Source organism: Myodes glareolus, chromosome 11, assembly GCF_982192425.1.
Source record: "Myodes glareolus chromosome 11, mMyoGla1.1, whole genome shotgun sequence".
NCBI classification, from domain to species: Eukaryota; Metazoa; Chordata; class Mammalia; order Rodentia; family Cricetidae; genus Myodes; species Myodes glareolus.
The window spans coordinates 74461701-74484647 of NC_142036.1; the positions used below are offsets into that span (position 1 = coordinate 74461701).

The 22947-nt window shown below is 38.0% G+C and overlaps 1 pseudogene; it reads right to left on the reverse strand.

Annotated features, from left to right (window-relative positions):
* Positions 1-21616: 21616 nt before the first annotated feature.
* Positions 21617-22074, reverse strand: LOC125388011 (ATP synthase F(0) complex subunit C2, mitochondrial pseudogene; annotated as a pseudogene).
* Positions 22075-22947: the final 873 nt, after the last annotated feature.

Consider the following 22947-nt stretch of genomic DNA (forward strand, 5'->3'; position numbering starts at 1 on the left):
GCAGTGATAGATTCTAGCTTGTAGTTGTAGTTGAATGAACTCAACTTGTGTTTTGTCAGGGTATTTCATTACAGTAACAGAAACAAAACCTGAAGAATCGAATTACTCTGTATTTCAGGTTTTCTGTATTTTTTCCAACATATTATTTTTATTGATTGGTAATTTCACATAATGCACTCCAATAACATTGGCTTCCCATTCCTCTCAGATCCACCTCCCACCCATGTGCCCTCCCCCAAAAGAAGGAAAAAAAAAGAAAAGAAAAATATACCCAAGTCTAATTTGTTTTGACCATGTACTCACTGGACCATGGTCAAACTCCCAGTTGCCAACACTTTTAGTTCTCAGCAGAATTACTGAACTCTGCCTAATGTTTGATTGTGGGTCTCTGCATTTGCCTCTATCAAATGGATGATACCTTTTGATCACAATTTGGCCAGGTACCAATTTGGTCACAGGAGATGGCCACTTCCGGCTACATCCTCTGTTGCTAGGAATCTATGTTGTGTTCCTCCCCATGGACTTCTGGGAAATTATCCTGTGGCAGGATTCAAAAAGAATGAAATTCATGTCCTGGCAATGTTAAAGCATACATGGGGAGTCTGTATATGATGGTTCTGTTGAACTTGTCCATATTTGCTTTTATGGTCTATGTTGATGAGGATGACTGAACAGGTCAATTCCTCTTCCCACCCTGAAATGCCCCATCCCAGCAGTCCCCCTCTGCAAACTCTCCCTCTGTGCCCCCCTCAGTCTGATCATGTTCTCATTCCAACTTGCTCTCAGTAGACTCATGAAATCTGTTCTAAATTCCCTTCCCAGGGAGATCTGGGTGTCCCTCAATGCATTCTCCTTGTTACCTAGTCTCTCTTGGTTGGTGATTGCAGCATGGTTATTTTTTATTGTACAGCTAATATTCACTTATGAGTAAATACATACCATGTTTGTCTTTCTTTGTTTGGGTTACCTCACTCAGGGTAATTTTTATTGTTCCATCAATTTTCCTTTAAATTTTCTAATGTCCTTGTGTTTACACATGAGTGATATTCCATTTGATAATGTACCACATTTTCTTTATCCATTTGTCTATAGTGGGACATCTGGGTTGTTTCCCATTTCTAAGTGTTACAGATGAAGCTGCTCTGAATACAGCTGAGCAAGAGCCGTGGTGATATGATTGAGAATCCTTGGAGTATAAGACCGAGAACAGTAAACCTAGGTCTTATGGTAGGTTGATTTACACTTTCTGAGAAACCACCACATTGACTTCAAAAGTTGCTGTAAAAATTTGTACTCTTACCAGCAATGGAAGAGTGTTCCCCTTGCTCCACATCCTCTCTAGCATAACCTACCACTTGTGTTTTTTATTTTAGCCATTCTGACAAGTGCAAGATGAAATCTCAGATGTGTTTAGATTTGCATTTCCCTGATGGTTAAGGATGTTGAACATCTCTATAATGTTTCTCAGCTGTTTGGTGTTCTTATCTTGAGAACCTGTTTAGATTTATATCTCATTTTAAACTGAATTATTTGGTTTGTTGACATCTAGTTTATTGAGTTCTTTGTATAGTTTGAAAATCAACCCTTTTTCATATGTCAGATTGGTGAAGATATTTTCCCATTCTGTATGCTGCTGTATTATCCTTTTGACTGTGTCATTTGCCTTCCAGAAACTTCAATTTCATTAGGTCCCATTTATTAGTTGTTGATACTAGCATCTGGGCTATTGGTATTCTGTTCAAGAAGTTGCCTCTTGTGCCAATGTGTTCTAGGTTACTTCCCACTTTTTTTCAAGCAGTTTCAGAGTATATGCATTTATGTGTGGTCTTTGATCCACTTGGACTTGTATTTTGTGCAGGGTGATGAATATGGATTGATTAGCATTCTTCTATATGATGACATCAAATTATACCAGCACCATTTGTTGTGTAATCTTGACTTATTTGTTGAAAATCATGTTCCATAGGTGTTTTGGTTTACATCTGGGTCTTCAATTTCATTTTATTGCTCCACATATCTGCTTTTATTAAAATACCATGTGGTTTTTTACAACTAGAGCTCTGTAGTTGAGGTTTAAATAAGGGAGCGTGATAATCCCTGAAGCTGCTCAAAAGTACAGGATTGATTTAGCTATCTTGAAATTTTTATTTGTATGTGTATTTCTATATGAAGATAAGTATTATTCTTTAAGGTCTGTAAGAATTGTGTTGGAATTTTATTGGGGATTGCAATGAATTTATGGATTTCTTGGTAAAATGGCCATTGTTACTATGTTAATCCTACCTATCAATGAACTTGGGAAATATTTCCATCTTCTTTTTAAATTTTATTTAAAAAGACTATCATTTTTAATTTTGCATACCAATCCCAGTTCCCACTCTCTCCCCTCCTCCCATTTTCTCTACTTTCTCCCTCTACTCCCCATCCAGTCCTCAAAGAGGCTAAGGCACATTACTTGGAGGAAGGACCGAGACCTTTCCTACTATATCTAGGCTGAGTAAGGAATTGTTACAAAGAGAATGGATTCCAAACAACCAGTACAAGCAACATGGATAAATCCTTCTCCCACTGCCATTGGCCCTTCAGTCTGCCCCAGCCATGCAACTGCCACCCAAATTCCTAGGCACATTCCACTCCTTCAGCTAATAGCATATAAGATATGGTACCATGGGAGCTCCTTTCACTCCTTCAGCCAGTAGCCTTTAAGATAACATCCCACTCGTGTTCTCTTCTACTATAAAACATACACTCACCCTCTTGCTCTGGTTCTCACTTCTGGCTGCTAGATTCTGTTCCTGTTCTCCATTCTTGCAGAGGACTGTTATCTGTGACAGTGATCTGTAAGTCTCCCCTAAATGAATAATCTTTTATTGTTCATTATTCTGAACTAGTGTGGGATTATTTTGGGACTTCTGCCATCACCTAGTTTCATCCTATGCTGGTTCCTTTCCTTTCTGGCTGAAGATGGTGAGCTCCTATTACCTCAGTTAAGCTGTTGCAGTGGGTATTCCCATCAGCATCTTGACCTCTATGTTCATGTCTCTCCTCCTACTCTTTGACTGGACTTTGGGAACTCAGCCCAATGTTCCACTGTTGTTTTCTTCCTCTGCTTTCATCAGGTGCTGAATAAAGGTTCTATGGTGACTATTAAGATAGTCATCAATCTGACTACAGGGCAAGGCCAGTTAGTTTGGCACCCTCTCCACTCTTAGCTGGGTTCATCCTTGTGGATTCCTGGGAATTTCTCTAGTGCTGGGTTTCTTGCTAGCCCCATAATGGCTTCTTTAATCAAAGAATCTCTCCTTGTTTTCCATCTCTGTCTTCCCCCCCATCTTGACTCTCCTGTTCCCTCAAGTTTCCCTCCCCTGTCCCCAAGCTCCCATTTTTTTTTCAGGAGATCTATTTCCCTTTCTCAGGAGGATCTATATATGTTTCTCTTAGGGTTCTCCTTGTTACTTAACTTCTCTGGGGTCATGAACTATAGGCTCCTTATCCTTTTCTTTATAGATAGTATGTACTTATGAGTGAGTACATACCAGGCTCATCTTTCAGGGTCTGGGTTAGCTCACTCAGGATGAGTTTTTCTCGTTCCAGCAAATTTCAATATGTCATTTTTTTAACTTCTGAGTAGTACTCCATTGTGTAAATGTATCACATTTTTTAATCTAATCTTCATTTGCGGGACATCTAGGTTGTTTGAAGGCTCTGACTATTACAAATAATGCTGCTAGAAGCATAGTTTAACAAATGTTCTTTAGTATTATTGAGCATCTTTTGAGAATATCTTGGGTATATCAATATCCAAGAGTGATATTTCTGGATCCTGAGATATGCTAATTCCCAATTTTCTGAGAAACCATTATACTGATTTTCAGAGGCATTGTACATGTCTGTATTCCCTCCAGCAATGGATGAGTGTTCCCCTTACTCTGCATCCTTCCCAGCATAAGCTGTCGTTGTTGTTTTTGATCTTAGCCATTCTGACAAGTGTAAGGTGGTGTCTCAGAGTTGTTTTGATTTGCACTTCCCTGATGTTGAACAATTTCTTAAATGTCTTTTGGCAATTTGAGATTATTCTCTTAAAATTTTTCTGTTTAGTTCTGTACTCCATTTTTTAATTGGATTTTTTGGTACTTTGATGTTTAACTTCTTGAATTATTTATATATTTTGGAGATAAGTTCTTTGTTTGACCTGCGGTTGGTGAAGATATTTTCCAATTCATTAGGCGATCTTTTTGTTTTATTGACTGTATCCTTTCTTTACAGAAGCTTCTCAGTTTCAGGAAGTCTCATTTATTTATTGTTGATCTCAGTGTCTGTGCTACCAGGGTTATGTTTAGGAAGTGGCCTCCTGTGCCCATGCATTGAAGGTTACTTCCTACTTTCTCTTCTATCACGATCAGTGTGGTTGGATTTATACTGAGATCTTTAATCCATCTGGACTTGAGTTTTCTGCATGGGGATAGATGTGGATCTATTTTCATTCTTCTACATGTTGACATCCAGTCATGCCAGCACCATTTGTTAAAGATGTTTTCTTTTTCTCATTGTATAATTTTAGCTTCTTTGTCAAAAATCAGGTGTTCATAGGTTTGTGGATTAATATCCAGGTCTTTGGTGAGATTCCATTGGTCAGCCTGTCTGGTTTTATGCCAATTCCAAGCTGTTTTCATTACTGTAACTGTATAATAGGGCTTGATGTCAGGGAAGGTGATGCCTCGAGAAGTTCTTTTATTGTGCAGAATTGTTTTGGCTATCCTTTTTGTGTGTGTGTTTCCATATTAAGTTGAGTTTTGCTCTTTCAAGGTCTGTAAAGAAATCTGTTAAGATTTTGATTGGGACAGAATGAATCTATAGACAATCCTGGTTCTGGCAGGATTGTCATTTTTATTACTTTGATCCTACCTATTGAAGAACATGGGGAATCTTTCCACTTTCTGGTATCTTCTTCAATTTCTTTTTCAACAATTTAAAGTTCTTGTTGTTGTTGTTGTTGTTGTTGTTTCTGCACTTTTTTTTTCAGTTAAACTTGTTTATTCAAGTATCCGAAAACACTCTTTCCACTTCCTACTCTCCTCCCAATACACTCCCGCTCCCCCCACTCCCTCTCCTCCTCCCTCACCATTCCCAAGAGCAGTCAGGGTTTCCTGTCCTGTGGGAAATCCAAGTTCCTCCCCCCTCCCTCCAGGTCCAGGAAGGTGAGCATCCAAACAGACCAGGATCCCAAAAAGCCAGTCCATGCAGACAAAACAAGACCCAGTGCCATTGTCAATGGCTTCTCAGTCTTCATTTGGACCTTGGGGGCTCAGTCAGTCCCCATGTCAGCCACATTCAGAGAATCCAGTTTGATCACATGCTCGTTCAGTCCCAGTCCAGCTGGCCTTGGTGAGCTCTGATTCATTCAGTCCCCTTGTATCAGTGGGTGAATGCACCCTTCGCGGTCCTGACTTCCAGTGCTCCAATGTGGGTCTCCGACTCTATCTCCATCCATCTTCGGATGAAGGCCCTTTCTGATTTTGATTTCCTTGCTCACGATCTCCCTCCCTCTGCTTCTCATTTGGACCTAGGGAGTTAAGTCCAGTGTTCCAATATGTGTCTCTGTCTCTATCTCCATCCATCGCCATATGAAGGTTCTGTGGTGACATGCAAAATATTCATCAGTATGGTTATGGGCCAAGGCCAGTTCAGGCACCCTCTCCTCTGCTGCCCAGAGTACAATCTGGGAACCTCTCCTTGGGCCTGGGAACCACTCCAGAATCAAGTCTCCTGCAAACCCTAAAATGGCTCCCTTAGTTGAGATATAAACTTCCCTGCTCCCATAACCATCCTTCCTCCCTCCCCCCTCCCATTCCCCCACGCCATCCCCAATCCTCCCTCTCTCCCCTGTCCTTAACCCTCTCTCCTTACTCCAACCCCCCTACCCCACCCCATGCACCCAAGTTTGCCTGGCAATCTTGCCTACTTCTAATATCCAGGAGGATAACTATATGATTTTCTTCAGGTTCACCTTCTTATTAGCTTCTCTAGGATCACAAATTAGAGACTCAAAGACCTTTAACTATGGCTAGAATCAACTTATGAGTGAGTATATACCATATTCCTCTTTTTGGGTCTGGGTTACCTCACTCAGTAAAGCGTTTTCTATGTCCATCCATTTGCATGCAAAATTCAAGATGTCATTTTTTTTTTACCACTGAGTAAAACTCTAATGTGTATATGTTCCACACCTTTTTAAACCATTCTTCTATTGAGGGGCACCTAGGTTGTTTCCATGTTCTGGCTATTACAAATAGTGCTGCTATGAACATAGTTGAACAAATGCTTTTGTAGTATGATAGGGCATCTCTTGGGTATATTCCCCAGAGTGGAATTGCTGGGTCCTGAGGGAGGTTGACTCCCAGTTTCCTGAGAAACCGCCACACTGATTTCCACAGTGGCTGCACAAGTTTGCATTCCCACCAACAATGGATGAGTGTTCCCCTCATTCCACATCCTCTCCAGCATAGGCTATCATTGGTGTTTTTGAGTTTAGCTATTCTGACAGCTGTAAGATGGTATCTCAAAGTGGTTTTGATTTGCATTTCCCTGATCACTAAGGAGGTTGAGCATGTCCATAAGTGTCTTCTGGCCATTCGAAGTTCATCTGTTGTGAATTCTCTGTTCAGTTCAGTACCGCATTATTTAATTGGGTTAATTAGAATTTTAGTGTCTAGTTTCTTGAGTTCTTTGTATATTTTGGAGATCAGACCTTTGTCTGATGAGGGGTTTGTGAAGATCTTCTCCCAGTCGGAAGGTAGCCTTTTTGTCTGACTGACAGTGTCCTTTGATTTACAGAAGGTTCTCAGTTTCAGGAGGTCTCATTTATTCATTGTTTCTCTTATTGTCTGTGCTACTGGGGTTCTACTTAGAAAGTGGCCTCCTGTGCCTATATCTTGTAGACTACTTCCCACTTTCTCTTCTATCAGATTCAAAGTGGACAGATTAATGTTGAGTTCTTTAATCCATTTGGACTTGAGTTTTGTGCATGGTGATAGATATGGATCTACTTTCATTCTTCTACAGGTTGACATCCAGTTATCCCAGCACCATTTGTTAAAAATGCTTTTCTTCTTCCATTGTATACCTTTAGCTCCCTTGTCAAAAATTAGGTGTTCATAGGTTTGTGGGTTAATATCCGGGTCTTCTATTCGATTCCATAGGCCGACTTCTCTGTTCTTATGCCAATACTAAGCTGTTTTATATACTGTCGCTCTGTAATAGAGTTTGAAGTCAGGGATGGTAAAGCCTCCAGAAGTTCCTTTATTGTATAAGATTGTTTTTGCTATCCTGGGTTTTTTGTTTTGCCATATAAACTTGATTATTGTTCTCTCAAGGTCTGTGAAGAAGTTTGATGGGATTTTGATGGGGATTGCATTGAAACTATAGATTGCTTTTGGTAGAATTGTCATTTTTACTATGTTGATTCTCTCAATCCAAGAGCAGGGGAGGTCTTTCCATTTTCTGATATCCTCCTCAATTTCTTTCTTCAAAGACTTAAAGTTCTTGTCAAATAGGTCTTTCACTTCCTTGGTTAGAGTAACCCCAAGATATTTTATGCTATTTGTGGCTATCGTTAAAGGTGATGTTTCTCTGATTTCCCTCTCTGCTTCTTTATCCTTTGTGTACAGGAGGGGAACTGATTTTTGGAGTTGATCTTGTATCCTGCCACATTACTAAAGGTGTTTATTAGCTGTAGGAGTTCTTTGGTAGAGTTTTTGGGGTCACTTATGTACACTATCATATCGTCAGCAAATAACGAAAGTTTAACTTCATCCTTTCCAATTCGAATCCCCTTGATCTCTCTTGGGAATGGTGACGGAGGAGGAGAGGGAGTGGGGGTGCGGGAGGGTATTGGAAGGAGGGGAGAAAGTGAAAAGAGTGTTTTCGGATACTTGAATAAACAAGTCTAACTGAAAAAAAAAGAAGTGCAGAAACAAAAAAAGGGGGGGGGACATAACCACAGACACAGAGGAAATTCAGAGAATCATTAGATCTTAATACAAAAGCCTGTATGCCACAAATTTGGAAAATGTAAAAGAAATGGACATTTTTTTAGATAAGTACCATATACCAAAGTTGAACCAAGAACTGGCGAACAATCTAAATAGACCTGTTAGTCGTGAAGAATTAGAAGCTGTTATCAAAAATCTTCCTACCAAAAAAAAAGCCCAGGACCAGATGGTTTCAATGCAGAATTCTACCAGAACTTCCAGGAAGAGCATAACCCACACTCCTTAATGTATTCCACAATATAGAAACAGAACAGTCATTGCCAAACTTCTTCTATGAAGCTACAGTTACCAAAACCACACAGAGACACAACCAAGAAAGAGAATTACAGGCTAATCTCACTCATGAACATCGACGCAAAAATTCTCAATAAAATACTGGCAAACCGAATCCAAGAACACATTAGAAAAATTATCCATTATGATCAAGTAGGTTTCATCCCAGAGAGGCAGGGCTGGTTCAACATACGCAAATCTATCAATGTAATCCATCATATAAATAAACTGAAAGAAAAAAACCATATGATCATTTCATTGGATGCTGAAAAAGCATTTGACAAAATTCAACACCCATTTATGATAAAGGTGTTGGAGAGACTGGGGATACAAGGATCATACCTAAATATAATAAAAGCAATATACAGCAAGCCGACAGCTAACATCAAATTGAATGGAGAGAAACTCAAAGCCTTTCCACTAAAATCAGGAACACGACAAGGCTGTCCACTCTCTCCATACCTCTTCAACATAGTGCTTGAAGTTCTAGCAGAGCAATAAGACAACATAAGGAGATTAAAGTTCTTTTTTAACAAATCTTTCACTTCTTTGGTTATTGTTACTCCAAGATATATATATATATATATATAATTTGTTGTTGTTTTTCAAGACAGGGTTTCTCTGTAGTTTTTGAAGCCTGTCCTGGAACTAGCTCTTGTAGACCAGGCTGGCCTCAAACTCACAGAGATACACCTGCCTCCTGAGTGCTGGTATTAAAGGCATGGGCCACCACTGCCCAGCTACTCCAAGATATTTTATATTAGTTGTGGCTATTGGTAAGAGTGATATTTCTCTGATTTCTTTCTCGGGTTCTTTATCATTTGTATATAGAAGGGCTATTGAGCTTTTTGAGTTGATCATGTATTCCTGCCACAATACTGAAGGTATTTATCAGCTGTAGGATTTCCCTGGTTGAGTTTTTGGAGTCACTTATGTATACTATCATATCATCTATAAATAGTGGAGTTTAACTTCTTCCTTACCATTTTGTATCCCCTTGGTCTCCTTTGTTGTCTTATTTCTCTAGCTAGAATTTTAAGAACTATTTTGAGTAGATATGGAGAGAGAAGACATCCTCACCTTATTCCTGATTTCAGTGGAATCTCTTTGAATTTCTTTCCATTTAATTTGATGTTGTCTGTTGACTTGCTAAATATTGATTTTATTATGTTTAGATATGTTGCTTACATCCCTGATCTCTCCAAAACTTTTTATCATGAAGTGGTTCTGGATTTTGTCAAATGCTTTTTCAGCATCTAATGTGATGATCATATTTTTTTTTCCTTTCAGTTTATTTATATAGTGAATAACATTGATAGATTTTCATATGTCGAACTATCCCTGCATCTTGGATGAAACCAACATGATCACTGAGGATGATTTTTTTTTATGTGTTCTCAGATTCAGTTTGCCAGTAAGTTATTGAGTATTTTTGTATCAATGTTCCTGAGGGAGATTGGTCTATAAGTCTCTTTCTTGGTCTAGTGTTTGTGTGGATTTGTTAACAGGGTAACTATAGTCTTATAAAAAGAGTTTCACAATGTTCCTTCTGTTTCTAAGTATTAGCTCATTTGTGAAGTTCTGGTAGGATTCTGTACTGAAAGCTTCTGGACCTGTTTTTTTTTTCTTTTTTGGAGGCTTTTGATGACTGCTTCTATTTCCTTGCAGGTTTTAGATGTATTTAAATTGTTTACATGGTCTTGATTTAATTTTGGTATGTGTTATCTATCAAGGAGATTATCTACTTCTTTTATATTTTTCAATTTTTTGGAGTACATGTTTTTGGAGTATGACCCAATGAATCTCTGGATTTCCTTGGTGCCTTTTATATTTCCCCTTTCATTTCTGGTTTTGTTAATTTGAATGTTCTCTCTGCCTTTTGATTAATTTGAATGAAGGTATGTCTATCTTGTTGATTTTCTCAAAGAATCAACTATTTGCTTCATTGATTCTTTGTATGTTTTTGTTTCTATTTTATTGATTTCAGTCCGCAATGTGATTATTTTCCATTGTTTATTCCTCCTGAGTGAATCTGCCTCTTTTTGTTCTATAGGTTTCAGGTGTGCTGTTCAGTCCCTAGGGTGAGATTTCTCCACTTTATGTAAGCACTTAGTGCTATGAACTTTCCACTTAGCACTACTTTCATAGTGCCCCATATATTTGGGTACATTGTACTTGCATTTTCATTGAATTCTAGAAAGCTTTAATTTCTTTATTTTCCTTGACCTAGAGGTGATTCAATTGAGCACTGTTCAATTTTCACAAGTTTGTAGGCTTTCTGCAATGAGTGTTCTTGCATTCTAACTTTAAACTGTGGTGATCTAAAAAGATACAGAGAGTCATTTCATTTTTTTTTGTTCTGTTGAGGTTTACTGTTTCACTGAGTATGTGGTCAATTTTACAGAAGGTTCCATGAGGTGCTAAGAAGAAGTTATATATTTTTTTGTGTGTTAGAGTGAAATATTCTAGAAATGTCTGTTTAGTCTGTTTGAGTCATGACATCTGTTAATTCTCTTATTTCTCTGTTACATTTCTGTCTGGCCGACCTGTCCATTGGGGAGTGGGAGGTTGAAATTTCCTACTATTAGTGTGTGGGGTTTGATGTGTGAATTAAGCTTTAGTAAGGTTTCTTTTACTTCTGTGGGTGTACTTATGTTTGGGGCACAGATGTTCAGCATTGAGATTTCATGAATTTTTCCACTGATTAATATGAAGTGTCTTTCTCCATCTCTTCCTATTGATTTTAGTTTGAAGTCTATTTTGTTAGATATTAGGATAGCTACACTTGCTTATTGATTGTTTCTTAGGTTCATTTATTTAGAAAATCTTTTCCCAACCCTTTACTCTGAAGTATTGTCTGTCTTTGAGGTTGAGATGTGTCTTTTTGTTTATAGCAGAAGGATGGATCCTGCTTTTGTATCTGTTCTCTTAGCCTGTGACTTTTTATAGGTGGACTGAGTCCATTGATATAAAGAAATATTATTGACCAGTATTTTGTTGATTCCTGTCTGTTTACGGTGGCAGTGTTTGTGTGTTTCCCTTCTTTGGGGTTTGCTGGTGTGAGGCTATCTTTTGTCTGTGTTTTGTGGGTGTCATTAGCTTCCTTGGGTTGAAGTTTTTCTTCTAGTACTTTCTGTAGGCTGGATTTGTAGATAGGTATATATTTCCTTTTTTTATTACTTAAAAAATACCAATCCAAATTTCCACTCCCTTCCCTCCTCTCAATCCTCTCCCTCCACAGACCTCCCCCAACCCCTCCAACCCTAAGGGTGTGCCATGCACCCCACTCTGTGGAAACTCCAAGACCCTCACTACTACATCTAGGTTGAGCAAGATTTATATCCAAAGAGAATAGGACCCCGTGAAACCGGTATATGCAAGTAGAGACACATTCCAGTGTCACTATCAGTGGCCCCTCAGTCTGCCCAAGCTGTCAACCTCCTTCAGAGGGGCTTGGTTGTTCCCATGCTCGTTCACTCCCAGTCCAGTTGGAGTTGGTGAGCTCCCATTAGTTCAAGCAAACTGTCTCAGTTGATGACCCCCTCATGGTCTTGAATTCCTTGCTCATACTCTCACTTCTTCCACTCTTCAACTGTATCTTGGGAGCTCACTCCAGTGCTCCAATGTGGGTCGTTGCCCCTGTTCTTATCTGTTGTTGGGCGAAGGTTCTATGGTGATATTTAAGATAATCATCAGTCTGACTACAGGATAAGGTCCGTTCAGACACTCTGTTACTTAGGGTCTCAGCTGGGTTCATCTCTGTTGGTTCTTGGGCATTTTTCTTGCTAATTCCATAATGGCTTGCTCAATCAAGATATCTCTTTCTTGCTTTTGTATCTGTTCTTCCTCCATCTCAACTATCCCATTCCCTCAAGTTCTCCTCAACTCCATTCTCCCCCCCCCCCACTCCCTGCCCCCCTGCTTCCGAATTTTTGTCTGATTCCAATTTCAAGGTGGGTCTATATATGTTTTTTTTTGGGTTCACTTTATTACTTAGTTTCTTTAGATTCCTGAACTATAGGCTCGTTGCCCTTTGTTTATGACTAGTTTCCACTTATGAGTGAGTACATACCATATTTGTGTTTTTTGGGTCTGGGTTACCTTACTCAGGATGATGTTTTCTAATTCCATCCATTTGCATGCAAAATTCAAGATGTCATTATTTTTTACTGCAGAGTAGTACTCTAATGTGTAAATATGCCACACTTTCTTTATCCATTCTTCAGTTGTGTTTTCTTCATTGCCTCAATTTCAGTTTGCAGTTCTTGAACTGTTTTCTTCACCTGTTTGTTTTTCTTGGGTTTCTCAGATATCTTTAAGAAATTTATTGATTTCTTCCAATTATTTGCTTGCCCATTCCTTCATTTCTTTAAGAGAATTTTTCATTTCCTCTTTAAAGGTTTCCATTACCCTCATAAGTTACATTTAAAATCACTTTCTTCTGCTTCTTCTATGTTAGGATGATGAAGTCTTCTTTTTGCTTGACCACTGTTTTCTGGTGTTAACATGTTGCTTTTTAGGTTGTTGAATGAATTCTTGCACTGGCAAGATGGTAAGTGCCATCTCTTCCTGTAATTGGAGCTGGCAGTGTCTTTGCCTCTTGGTCCAATCCTTTCATTGGTTGTCTTAGTCTTTGGGAGCTGTTCTTGGTTTGCTCTGTACTGTCACTGTATCTCAGGGAACCACTGAGGTCTCCATTGACCTGCTCTCTTGGTCTACTCTCCTGATCTCCTCTCTTGGTTGTCTTTCTTGGTCCTCTCTGTGCTTCAGAGTTCCTCGGAGGGCACAGGGGATAGGACGGTTTTGATATATCTATTTTCTGATATCTTCTTCAATTTCTTTCTTCAGAGAGTTAAAATTCTTGTTTTGTTCTTCATTTTCGAGGAATTTCATTGTTTCTCTCCTTATAATTTGATACTTGCTGTTTGTTTCATATGAGGTATGTTCCTTGAGGTATGTTCCTTGTATCCATTATCTTTTCAACACTTTCAATCCATGGTTGTCTGATAGAGGGGATTATTTCAATTTTTTGTATTTGTTGAGGCTTGCTTTATGACTGAGTATATGATCAAGATTTCAGAATTTCCTCATGTGATGCTGAGGAGAAGGTATACTCTTTTGTGTTTGGATGAAATGTTCTGGAGATATCTGTTATGTCCATTTCAATCATAATGTCTGTTAATTCTGTGTTATTTCTCTGTTTATTTTCTGTCTGGATGATATGTCCATTGGTGAGAGTTGGGCGTTATAGTCTCCCACTATTATTGTGCAAATTTCTCACAATATTATTGTATGGGTTCTGTATGTAACAGGGAATAGTAGGGTTTCAATATTTCTATTTTTGATATCTTCTTTAATTTCTTTCTTCAGAGAGTAAAATTTCTTGTCATACAGGTCTTTCACTTGCTTATAGTTAGAGTTCAGGAAAGATTTTTTTCATACTGTTTGATGCTTTTGTAAAAGGCATCGATTCTTGGACTTTTTTCTCAGTCCATTTATTACTTGTAAATAGGAGGGATACTAATTTTTTGGGGTCTGGAGAGTTGGCTCAGTGCTTAAGAGCATTTATTGCTCCTCTAGAAAACCTGGGCTCAATTCCTGGCACCAACCTGGAGACCCATAGCTGGCTGTACCTCCCTGAGCACATAAATGTATATGCAGTATAACAGCCAGAGTTGGTCAGGCAGTGATGGTGCATGTCTTTAATCCCAGCACTTGGGAGGCAGAGGTATGCAGAGCTTTGTGAGTTTGAGGCCAGCCTGGTCTACAAGAACTGGTTCCAGGACAGCAAGGGCTGTTACACAGAGAAACCCTGTCTTGAAAAGCAAACAAAAATCTGAATGAATAATAACTAGGTAGATGAGGGATAGGTCAGTCCATCAGGTATGAGAAATGAATAAAAGAAATCTAGCTTCAAATCAGAGATGAAGAAAGAAGAAGAAAATGATGAGAAAGAGTGGAATTCAGGCATTTGCCAGTCAGATATGGATACAGCAGGAAAGTAAGGTTTACGGAAGGAAGAAAGTCCTGGGACAAAAGGTAGCTAAAGAGAAACAGTTTAAGTTAAAAGAGCTAGCCAGAAATGCACCTAAGCTAGACCAAGTATATAATAATAATAATAATAATAATAATAATAATAATAATAATAATAATGTTTCCATGTTGTAATTTGGAAGCTGGTTGGAGGCCTAAAAGAAAAAGCCCTGTATGCTCTATAGGTCTGTGGATTATAGCATTGTTACCCTATCCTTTAAATCTATCTTTAAATTTATTATCCACTCATAAGTGAATATATACCATGTTTGTCTTTTTGGGTCTGGATCTGGGTTACTTCATTCAGGGTTTTTTTTTTCTAGTTCCCCCCATTTGCCTGCAAATTTCATGATGCTGTCATCTTTAACAGCAGAGTAATACTGCATTGTGTAAATGTACCACGTTGTCTTCATCTATTCTCTATTTTAGAGGAATCAAAAAAATTTTCCAGGTTCTGGTTATTGTGACTAAAGCTCCTATGAACAAAGCTGAGCAAATGTCCTTGTGGTATGATTGAGCATCATTTGGATATATATCTAAGGGGGATATAGCTGGGTCTTGAGGTAAATAGATTCCCAATTTTCTGAGAAACCAACATATTGATTTAATACAGAGCTATAGTAGTAAAAACAGCATTGCATTGACATAAAGGCAGGCAGGTAGATCAATGGATCAAATAAAATACCCAGACATAAATCCACACACCTATGTCTACACTAATTTTTGACAAAGTATCCAAAATTATACAATGGAAAAAATAAAGCATCTTCAACAAATAGTGCTGACATAACTGGATGTTGGCATGTAGAAGAATGCAAATTAACCCATTTATATTGTGCTGCACAAAATTCAAATCTAGGTGGATCAAAGACCTCAACATGAATCTAGTTACACTCAACCTGACAGAAGAGAAAGTAGAAAATATAAAACTCTTTGCCATGCTAATGTGAAAGGTATACCATTGTTATCTAGGGCAATACTTATTTTATCATGAAAATATGGATTTTAAACATTTTTAATTTTATTTTAGATACCAACTACAGTTTCCCCTCCTACTCATCTCCCATTTCCTGTCCCAATTACTCAACTCCCCTCTACATCCCCTCCCCATCCACTCCTCCTATGTCTCCATTCAGATTGGGTAACATCTCCCTTGGAAATGAACAGCATATCAAGTTGAGGCAGGACAAATCTCCTCCCCCTGTAAATTTTAGGGAAAATAGTTGAGTTGATGTATCATAGAGGTATGTTTTATCAATACCCTTCCCAAAGCCAATTCAAAACACATTCACGGTGTAGATTAGAATGTGAAAGGTCATGAGAAGAGTGGATGGATTTACCATTTATGTTATCAAAACAGAACATATATATGCCACCCTCATAAAACAATTTCATATAACTTAGTTTCTGTTAGTGTAACTTATATTATCACTCAGTAAAGAATATGTCTACAAATCCATTACTTCAAGACACTGTGCTCCACTCATAATCTTTTTACAAAGCATAGTAGCCTTTGAAAATCTTTTGGCATTAATTTGTTTTGAGTAAATGGAAATTAGTCTGCTAAATAAAACAGAATTACAAAGGACCAGAGAACTATCTTCCTAGGACAGACTAAAGCCTACATGTTTTATTAGTAAAGAGAAGTACTGTCTGTTGAAAGTGATCTTATTCCTTGTAACCATGTGAGCTTTGTGCCTCCCGATGTTATTCAAAGATCAGACAAAGTACAAACACATTTAGAACTTTAGTTCTTAGAATACTAGGCTCATCCATCAGCAGATTGACAAGGTCTGAGATAAAATATTATGCTTGACACACAACCTGCTTGAAATTTTCCTGTGGCTGTAATGTAACACACCTGACAGATGTTTTAGTCACTTAACACAGCATGGGATATTCATGAACACCACTGTATTCAGCAACACAAGGATTGTTTTTCTTTTGTCTGTCTGAAATTATATGACTTGTAATCAATAAAAGATGGAAGCATAACTAGGCAAAATATAGCATATGATATGATTGTCATGCAAAGTTTCTCTTGCTTACTAAACTTATAACTTAGCCCAGAAACTGAGATGTGTTTTATGTAGGAAGAAAACATGCTACAGTTGTCTCCCTTTTCATGACCTGACCTAGTCCACAAAAAAAGCAGCATCAGTTATTCACTCACAGGGATACGTGATATGCCATATATTTGCATTTTGTTAGCTCTTAAGGCTTCGATCATGTTACTAATTCCTTGTTAATTTTATATTCAATATGGTGAACAGAAACAGTATCAAGTACAACTACAAGAACACTGTTTTATATTTGCAGTAACAATGCATCAGATTCAAAGAAAAAGTGCAGAAATGAATATACACCATCTGTAGTTTTTCCAAATTATATCATAAATCCCAAGGGGTAGAGATAGATGCTATTAATTTAAATGTCATGCTTGCACAGAATGAAGCACAGCAATTTTAAATTTGGCTTTATTAAGGTTTCTTTTTTAGCTCAAGTTTCTCATTTGGTAAATAGTAATTGGAGCAAACGCTCAATGATAAAGTTTATTTAGGCACTTTGGGGAGCAGTAACAGGCAGGGGGTAGAGTACTTTATAAAAATAGCATTTTATTGCATTTATAAATTATTACATAATCAAAGTCTTCTTTTACTGTACAATTGTATAGGGAGTTCAGAAATAGGAAAGTTAACCTTGGTGGTCCCTCTGCATATATACCTATTTGCTGTTGTCAGCATAGATATTCAAGGATAGGTTTTGTTTACATAGGTCATAGCCTTTTCCATCTTACTTTAGGGCTTAATGGTTTGCTGGGCACACCTACATATGCAGGTGCACAAATGGTATTTTAGAAAATCATTGATTCTTAGGACTTTTGTGCCAAGGTAAGTCTGTAGAAGTGAATGAAAGCATTCTCTAAGGTGATGCCAAAACATAAAAGAAAGTTTGGAATTCAGAGAAATGCACATTCCAGAAAGTGAGAAATTAGTCCAAGAATTTCTCTTTCTAATATTTGATTTATCCCTCTTACTTGATATATGATACTAACTTTTCTAATATGTAAATCCAGACTCCTGCATGTACAGATTAACTATTGGAATTATGATTCATCAATAATAGTGCCATTTTATTTTGCTAGTTTCTGGATCAAGTATCTTTGAAGAGGAATTTCATAAGCTTAGTATGATTTATATATTTAAATCTTGAGTGTTATTTTAATTTTAAGTTTATTCCTGAGGGAAGGGAGTATCACGTTAAAGTTATCTAAGCAGACTACAACTATTGGGTGCTTGCTGGTTCCTCCCACTGAAAAGATTTTCTTTCAGACATTAGATCAACATCAGTATCCTGAAGAAAGTCATAGTCTACCTTAAAGACACAATCCTTGTGGTTCTTGCTGCAGAACTCCTTCCTAATAAGTGTGGGTGGTACAGTTTCATTTTTATTTTTGACTATTTGATTAATATCTTTCTCCTCCTTTTCAGGTTCCATAGTTAATGGATTCTATATTTGGGACATTCTCATATTGCTGGGACCAGTATGTTTTAGAGATAGACTTTATTTTACTTGATCACTTAATAAAGAAGAATATTTATTAATATGTTTAATAGAGAAGATGCTTTGAGGGAATATTTGTACAGAATTATGTGCATACTAGGCAAAAGACTTTCATAACTTCAGACAAGCTTTAGTTATTGAAACATAAATAAAATATCACTATAAACATATAAATCACTGTAAATCATTATAAATAAATAAATAAGTGTGGAGGGCCGGACCACATTTTCCATTGCTTCTAGGAACAAAGGTAGAGATTGACCTCTGTGACCCCAAGGTGTGGCCGTACACGCCTTTAGTCCTGATGTCTGGGCGGCAGAGGCAGATTGACCTCTGTGACCTCAAGGCGTGGTAGTATACGCCTTTGGTCCCAATACCTGGGAGGCAGAGACAGGCAGATCTCTGTGAGTTCAAGGTGATGTAGCACAAGCCTTTAATCCCAGCGCACGTGCTTGGTAACTTTCTACCGCTGCGTCCCTGCCTACTCCCGAGGCATCATCTGGGATAATGGGCAGTGGACCAATCCAAGAGTGACACGTCAGAAGCGAGGACTGTTTCCTTTATAAGGGCTGGGTTCCCCTCATTCGGGGTCTCCGCTTTGGAAGCTGATGCTCTCCCTCTCAAGACGCATTAAAGCTTTACTGCAGAAGTATCCTAAGTGCCCCGCGTCGTTCTTGCTGGCGAGAAGGTAGCGCGGGACAACTAAGTCAAATTTTAAATAAAGAAAATCCTGATTTAGATGGTTAAAATAGCATTACTGCTATTTTAGAAAACATTGACTGTTATTATCCTTACTAATCTTTGTATTATAATTATCATGGCACTGTAATTTCGCATTGGTCAAGTGACCGAAATAATACTCAGTGTTGGGGTTGTTTTTTCATGACGAACAATTCTACTTCTCCATTACTCAAGACCCTCCAGTGTTATATAACGAAATTATTGAAATATTTTGAGACTTGAAAAGTTATTGCACATTAACAGTCAGGTGGTCTGGAAGGAACTCATGGAGGTATGTCTTAGAAGATATCCTCTCTTCTGAGTGTGCAGTGTTTCCTGTTTTTAGTTTTTCTCCCTTGTGGCTCTCAAAGTATTGTGAAAGCTAAGGCATTCCTGTTGATGGAAGTGATGCAGTTATATTTTATTTAAAATTAAAAAAATAATGGGGCTGGAGAGATGGATCAGCGGTTAAGAGCACTCACTGGCTGTTCTTGCAGAGGTCCTGAGTTCAATTTCCAGCAACCACGTGGTGACTTGCAACCATCCATGATATCTGGTGCTCTTTTCTGGCCTGCAGGCATACATGTGGGCAGAATGCTGTATACATAATAAATAAATCTTAAAAAAAATGAAAAAATGGCAGGGAGGGGAGCAGAGAAAAATATAGAGCTCCATAAACATCAAGAAAAAAATGACTGCTCTGGCATAAAATGTTCTTGTCATAAAATTAAAATAACCAAACATTGATTATGTATTTTTAAATTTCACACTTACTACAGTTATTAGTATTAGAAAATTCTAATCATAATTTAGTGAAATTTTAAATTTCTTCCTAAATCACAAGGAAGCATTTTACTTACTGATAAGAAATTATTTATAAGGAAGTAGAAAGAAGAAAATAACATAAATTCATATTAAAATTTAATCTTCTGACAAATTGATATTATTATTATTGCTGAATTTTACAAAATAAAACAAATACTATTACTCTCATCAACAGAAAAATAGCAGCACAGACGCTTGTTTTGCTAACACTGTGGCTCATGGTGGACTGTAGAGCCTCTCCAAGAGTCTATGTTCTCTCTTGCTGAAGAACCTTTGTAACCTTTGCATATTGCCTGGCAACAGGCACTTGTACTGCAGTGGTAGCCATATGGGTGGTATGCAATATGAGCTCATGTATTGACATCCAAAAGTTTGCACACATTGAAAAAAGAAGGAAAACTCTACATCATAAGACTTTTTCATTTACAAAGCAGAGTTATAAAGTCTTACAAATGTTTGCAGTGGCTTAGTACTGATGTCCTTAATAGGTTGATGTATCCTCTGATGCCTTTAAGAAATTTTGAAAAGGTGATAAAGTTCTGCAGTGAGGAGAAAGTGCAACAGAAATCTCACTTTTGCTTGTCTAGCACATGGTGAAGTGTTGACTAGTATATAGTGAAGTGTTTTACAGTTTGTTAATGCCCACTTAAGTGGATTTATGGATTATACTCTCATTCTAAATAAAACTATTCTTACAAAATGGGATAAGGTCATAAAAAGTTTCCTTAAAAGAAACTCAAGAGTAAAGATAATTTAACACCATTATTTCAAGCAGAAGGAAATGACAAGCAAAGAGCACACTGACAGATCACCCATTATCGTGTGAACTCTTTTCAGTCACATGACATAAAGACAATAGGACCCCATCTCAGCCAAAAAATTAGAGGTTTTAAAGATATTAAAATAGAATTTTACATACAATACTCGTTTTAAGGTTACAATTTATCTTTTTACCTTTTGTGTTTTATGATGTGGGGAAGGGGTGCTATTTAATTTGGGAAAATAGGGAAGGTGTGGATATGCACATTCTACCAGCAGACTATTTGTTCTGTGAGTGACACTGTTGACTTGTGTTTGGAAGGAGGCTATGTGTTTATAACTTATTTTGTCCTCATTACACAGTTTTGAAACAGTAAGTCTTTCTGGTGTAGAATATTTATGCTTTATTAAGTAATAAATATTAGCAGTAGTATAGGCATATGATTTACACAAGAACATCTTAGTGGATCACTTAGCTGAGTGTATTGTAGGTGTTATTACGCCCTACTAAATAATTTTTATTCAACTTAGACATTTTGTCGTTAGAAAATACATCTTAATTTTTTTCCCAGTGTTTCTTTTGCTGGAGTCTTTTAATACCTGGCACATTTTCCTATCATAGTACTTACATAATATATTCAAGAATTCTCTTTGCAGGTTTCTCTCCACTTAGAATGGAGATAGAAATAATTTCTTGTATTTTAATTCTGAAAAACATTGGTAAATTTATGTATGTTACACATACGAGGTGTTTGAGAATAAAAAATAAATGTCAAATTAAAGTGACTATAAACAGAATTGGTATGACACATACATTTAAGTGTAGGTGGAAATATTTACTCAGTGCATCCATTCAAAGCCAAGGCAAGTACTTTCTTCATCTGCATAGCATGCTGCCATTTCTCTGGAGGGACCAGATTCTAAAAGGAGTCAGTAGTCACTATACTAAGCACGGCTATTACTCATCTCTGTGGCTTCAGGGAGAGCATATGTTACCAAGACCTTTTTGACCTGGTTGTATAGAGCAGTGATAGAGAGCTGGAGAAATAGACTTGACACACTGGGTCCAATCCACAGCAACATGCACACAAAATTGCTTCCCGTGATTTAGAAACAGGACTAAGTCTACTTTGAACTCCTAACTTGGCTAACTGTCATATTTTCTCTTCCTAGGCTGACCAGAGCATGGCAGATGGTAGATAATAAAGGAAAATACAAGGCAGGAAAGGTCTTTTATTTTTTCTTATAAATACAGTATTTATTTGTCTTCTCTCTGTTAAACCCTGAGCCAATCACTTTCCCCAGATTTCCTGGGGAGGTACAGGAAAAGGAACATAAGGGGCAGACGGGACACAAAAGAACTATGGGAGGTGGAAATGGAGACAGCTGCTTCACTTGGCGAAGAGGATGAGAAAGGCCATCATTAGGCAAAAGAGCCCCATGGCCTCTGAGAGGGCAAAGCCCAGAATGGCGTAGAAGAGCTGTTGCTTCAGAGATAGGTTCCTGGCATAACCAATGATGAGGCTCCCCAAAACAGTTCCAATCCCAGCCTCAGAGCCAGCCACCCAAACAGTAGCAGCCCCGGCCCCAATAAACTTGGCGGCTGTGTCAATGTCCCTGGAAATGACACTGGTTTGGAAGCTGCGGCTTAAGGACGAGTGAGGTCAAAGGACGAGGGACGGCCAAGCTGCTGACAGCCTCATCTCTCCGTGTCTGTGGGTTCAGCTCCACTGCAGACAGCAGCTGAGAGGTGCTCCTGACCAAGGAGCGGGTGGAGATGGACTTGGAACAGGCATACATTTTCAGGGGTGAGGGGCCAAGGCAAGAGAGCTGTTCCCAGGATAGAGAAGACAGAAACAATGTCTTAGGAAAAAAGTAGTATCTATTTCTTGAAAGCAGCACTCATTACCATTACATTTAGGACAGTGTCCCCCATACGGGATGTCTGTGGAAGCTGCAGGGCTGGAAGTGAAGGGTAGCATCCTGACTGGATACTATGGAAAGAAAGTTTTAATGTAAATTCAGGGGGAAACATCTTCAGGAATCCAAGTTTTTCTAAGATGACTTAGAAGAAGGTGAAGTCAGTGAAATTTCAGGGAATGGATAGTTTGGGAAATACAAAGGAGGCAGAAGGTAGGGCTGTGAGTACTGGAGCATCTCATGTTCCTGGCTTAGACAGTGTATGGTTATTCATGACTTCATCAAGGAAGAAGTCAATTTTAGTTCATTGTGCATGTAAGCCACACCTTCATTTCTTTTTCTAATGAATTAATTTTGTCCTTTTATACTTGCATAGTTTTTTTAAAATACATTCAATTTACCTCCCACTCCTGTGAGCCTTCTATATAGATTATTTATTTGTTTGTTTTTTGTGTGTGAAGCACTGTGTTTAGTCGAGTGTCCATGTGACCATGGGTTTAGAATTACCTTCTGCTACTTTGAGATCACTAATGGGTACAAAACTAAAGACAACAGCTCCCTTTATCCCAGAATCTTCTAGTAGTTCTCAGAAGAAGTTCAGCAGGAAGAATATGGTTGTTTGAATGAATGTGAACCTATATGTTCATATATTTGAAAATTTGGTCCCCAGTTAGTAGAACTACTTGAGAAGGACAAGAAGGTATGACCTTGGATGAGAAGGTATGACCTTGGATGAGAAGGTATGACCTTGGTGGTTTTTTTTTTTTTGAGGTATGACCTTGTTGTTGAAGGAGGTTTGCCA